The 5045-nt window shown below is 35.6% G+C and overlaps 1 pseudogene; it reads left to right on the top strand.

The window, feature by feature from the left end:
• The first annotated feature begins 329 nt into the window (after window positions 1–329).
• On the top strand, window positions 330–3638 carry LOC122043569 (annotated as a pseudogene).
• Window positions 3639–5045: the final 1407 nt, after the last annotated feature.

A 5045-nucleotide genomic window follows, 5' to 3' on the forward strand; every position in this document is an offset into this window, starting at 1 on the left:
AATTTTTTTAAGATTTGAAAAATTGATAAGGGAATTTATATTCATCAAATTATGTCACAAAAAAAAACTTATTAATATGTTTGACTGGGAAGTCATGACAATTAATATAAAAATGAATCATAATCATAAACTACTGTATTTTAATTATTATAAAAAATATTACAAGTAGTTTATTGTATACCTTACTACAGTAGATCCAATATTTTATGTACAATTAATATATGTGCTAAGTGTTAGGTAAATTTTAATTCGCAAATTTTAAGATAATTATAACAAAATTGTTTTTTGTTTTATATTTGACCACAGATTTCGTAGTTGCTTTGCTTTCGATGGCCCCTTTTCCCTGCTCGTGGATCATGCTCCTCTTCCTCGTCGTCTCTGTGCTCTTCTCGCCGCCTTGCTCTGCTTCCACTTCCTCGTCCCTGCCATCGGCTACCTCCAGAACGTCACTAGACGCCACGTCTCTCACCCCGGCGTCGTGGCCGTCGCAGTTCCACTCCCTTCTCTACATCAACAACAGCGACACCCTCTCCCTCGTCGACCTCTAGTATGATTGGCACAACTCCCGAAACTTCAATATCATCCAACACCAACTGGGTACCTGTTAGAGTGTATACTGAAAGCCTAAGCTTTTGTAGACATTTATTTTGAATAAAAAATCATATTTGGTCAAATTATCTACATTTATTTGTAGTTGTTCAATTAATTTATATTGTAGATAACATAGTATATGGTGTCACATACAGAAGATAATGTTATTAGTACCTTATAAATTATAAACAGTAGCTCACGACCAAGATGGAAAGGAACAAACCATTGGAAGGTCGTAGTGTAATTAAGAATTAGTTTATCTTAACTATATAATTACACTAGTACACTAAGAGTGTATTAAGTAGGACCATTAGAGGTCGTTTATTTTATACTGACTTCATAAAGGAACAAAGACCTCAGTTATTATGGAAGTGTGTGCTCTTAATCCTAATATAATAACAAGCACATATATTTGATATTTATTTCTTTAATTTATTAATGGGTGAGATTTAGTTCGATAAATCAATAAGCCCGATAAGTTGGGAAATGATATCACTTATAGTGTGTTGTTGATTATAGAAGGAAATTGTGTCCTAGTGATATAGGTTGATAATGTCTCCAAGAGGAGCTCATAAGGATTGTCATGTTAAACCCTGCACGTGGACTTAGTCCAACATGACGATAAGGTTGAGTGGTACTACTCTTGGACTAAGATATTAATTAAATGAGTTGTCAGTAACTTACTTAATTAGTGGACATTCGACATCTTAAACACAGGGAGACTAACACACTCATAATAAGAAGGAACCCAAAAATATAATTTGGGATTGGTGCGGTAATTCAATAATAGTTCTCTAGTGGAATGCATTATTATTGATAAAATTAAGTTGTGTGTTCGGGGCGAACACAGGATGCTTAATTTTATCGGGAGACCAAAACCAATTTCTCCTCTCGGTCCCTATCGTAGCCTCTTAATTATAGAGTACTATACCCACCTATACCCACCTTCATACCCATGTTGTAGGGGCCGGCCAAGCTAGCTTGAGAACCAAGCTAGGGCCGGCCAAGCCTTGGTCCATGGGTGGCCGACCCTAGCTTGAACCCAAGCTTAGGTGGCCGACCCTATTAAAATAGAAAAGAATTTTAATTTTAAAATTTTCTTATGTGGAAGATATAATTTAAAAGAGAGATTAAAAATTAAAATATCTCTTTTATAAGTTTCTACAAAAGATTAAGAAAAGAGATTAAATCTCTTTCTTTATTTGTAGATTGAAAGGATATTTTATTTTTCTTCTTTGTAAATTATTCACATGTTGAAAAATTAAAATTATAGATTTTTTTTTTATCAACTATGAAGGGATTTTAAAGGGAATTTTTTTTTAAAAAAATTTCTAGAAACAAATAAGGAATTTTAATTGGTTGATTGAAAATTACCTTATTTGCTCTTCCATGAGGTGGCCGACCATGACATGAGTTATTAGGAAATTTTATTTAATTTTTCTTAATTAATTCATGTCAAGGAAAGTTAAGGAAAGTTTATTGTAATTAAATTTCCTTATTTGCCAAAGCTAAGGATTATAAAAGAGGGGGTTTGGGTGCCTTCAAGGTGAATAACCTCTATTATTTTTCTCCCTCTTTTCTTCCTTGGTGTGACCGGCCTCTTCCCTTTCTCTTCTCTCCATCTTTGTGGCCGAACCTCTTCATGCTCTTGGAGTCTTATTTGGTGGCCGGATCTTAGCTTGGAGAAGAAGGAGAGAAAGCTTGCATCCCTTGGAGTTTGGTTGGTGGAAAAAGATCTTCATCCTTTAGAAGTCTTGCTTGGCCGAAACTTAAAGGAAGAAGAAGAAGGTGCTAGGTGGTTCTCGTCTCGGAGGATCGTTGCCCACACAACGTCTGAGATTAGAAGAGGAATACGATAGAAAATCAAGAGGTCATTATCTACTAAGAAAGGTATAACTAATATTATTTTCCGTATCATGTTAGTTTTATCTCCATGTAAAAATACCAAATACAAGAGGCATGTGATTCTAGTTTTTTTTCGAATTAGTTTTCGAAATTGTGTTCTTTTGTTTTTTCTTTTTCTTGTGATTTGATTATTCTTAGAGGTTACCCTAGGGTTACTATGGGAAGGTTAAATATTTAATTTCCTTAAAAGGCTTTGTCTAGTCGGTGGTGGTTGCTCCCATATCCAAGAAGGTCATGTGCCTCGCCATGCAGTACTGGAAGTCGATTTTGGAAATAGATATTTAATTGTCTTTGTGACCTAGGTGATTTGGATCCAATGTGTTAAGTTCCGCAGGAGATTCAAGTCTAAACCTAAAAGAACAAATAAATTAAACTTAGGATCAAACGTGTTAAGTTCCGTAGACAATCCAAGTTTAATTTAAAAGAACACATGGTAGCTAGGAAAAGGTTTAGACCTTTGTACAAAATTTTTATACAGTGGAACCGTTAGGTTTTCCGAGTAGCAACCAACAGTACCCTCCTCTACGACCTCAGTGGGGAAATGACACCTCCTTCTACTACACTTTTGACGGCGACCGCAGCTGCCGCACTGTGCACTTCGAGGTCGGGATCCTGCGCCCCGACTGACTCGACGGCGCTAATTACCTCGGCCTAGAGACCGTCGACGGTTTCCTATGCAATGTGTGGGAGAAGGCCCAGTTCATTTGGTACTACAAGGACGTCGAGACATGTCGGCCCGTGCATTGCCTCTTTTATACTGGTTGGTTCATTAGCTATTTGTTAGTAGTCCTCGACCCCTCGATAGTGGTTTCTCAATCAGAATTCAAAAACGTATTTCTAAAGTTGTTTATAAATTTTGAATATTTTGTTGTTATTGATAATATTCTTGTTTTGTTTTCCTACGATTATGTGCTAGTTTTTGAATTTATACTATATGATTAAAATGCAGGGCGATCTGTTCATGTAATGACATTTGAAGTCGGAGCAGTGCTTGAGGATGCAAAATGGCAAACCCCTGTTTATTGCCTTGACAAAGAGGAGGAACAAAACCTGAATGGTCAGCCTGTTGTCTCTGAAGGTCCTTTGGAAAGCCTAATTCGGAAATGGCCACTGAGAAGGTCGTCTGAGTATGAAATGTAATGGTGTCTATACTACCAAGTCAGGTTTGCCTTCAACCCCTTTATTTAAGCAAAATCTTGTACAATTAGGCGAGTGCCTCCTTTGGATTTTATCCTGTGCGATTAATATGCTATGTAGTTCCAAACAAGAAACATAAACAGTGTCCCATACCATCAATCTATCTTTGTGAATCTTATAAGAAACACCTAAATTAGTAGTCAGATTTTCTTCAATGATAATGTACTAGTTTTAGAATGTATGCATCGTTTATCTGATCCTTTTATATAGGTGGTTAAGTCTTGAAGAGATAACATGAGAAATTCATAAGAACTATAGAAATATGAGTTTGGCTTCACATTCAACATTGACAACTTCTCTAGTTAAAGAATTTCAACATTAAATAGAAAAGGAAGATACCATGATTTCTCGGTCAGTAAAATAGGATGGTGAATTGTGAACTGAAACAAATTAATAAAAGATAAAAGCAATTGAAATAACACAGGGCACTTCACCATGTACCTCAAACTAACTGATGAGTGATTCTTACTTGGAGAAAATGAAGAAACTCAAATCAAATCGCTAGATTTTATCAATATTATTTTGTCAAACTTGGAGCAGTGACCTATGCTTAAATAGATTAGTAGAGGTTATTTATCTAAAATAGAAGACGTAACCATGAAACTTAAAGGAAATAATTCTTGCCTTTATAACATGAGGATACATGTCTCTGAGATACAAGCTTCACCCATTAAGGAAGGTCATGGTAACCTGAACACTTTATTAAAAGGATTTGGTAATAGTTACCCTCAGGATTCCTTGTGGAATACTAGTGTATATTGCCAAGAGAGAAGATGAAATCCTAAGAGAAACAAGACGATTCGAGACATGAAGTAAAGCAAGGATCACAAACAATGTACACATGAAAGCAAATGAAAATATGACAATTAAACTAAATGATGAATACAAATTCTGAACTTTTTGTTATCATTAAGTATGAAAAAAGAAAGGAGTGAAGTTTGCCACACCTTAGTGATGACGATTTCTGTTAAGAGATAACTGGTGGGTTCCTACAATGTTGAGAGATTGGTTGCAAAGTTATAATTGATTGTCACTATAGTGGTTCAATTCCCTTTCTACCTTGGTTTCACTTAGACTGTGATCAACTTGAAATGAAGCAAAATTACAACTATCTAGACATGCATAAATTACTTCAATTCAAGCACTGTGATTTATATTGAAGATCAAACATGAAGACATCTTACGTGGCTATGGGAATTGGTCTTGCGGATTGTGTGCTTAGGCACTTGGAACCCATTTATGAAATTGTTGGTGTTGGCCATCCATAAAGGTCTATTTTGAAAACTTTGAAGCTTTTTGTACTTCTCTTAATCCCAATCCACCACTATTCTTATGCAAACATATCATACTCC

The sequence above is a fragment of the Zingiber officinale genome, chromosome 2A (genome assembly GCF_018446385.1).
Source record: "Zingiber officinale cultivar Zhangliang chromosome 2A, Zo_v1.1, whole genome shotgun sequence".
Taxonomy (NCBI): domain Eukaryota; kingdom Viridiplantae; phylum Streptophyta; class Magnoliopsida; order Zingiberales; family Zingiberaceae; genus Zingiber; species Zingiber officinale.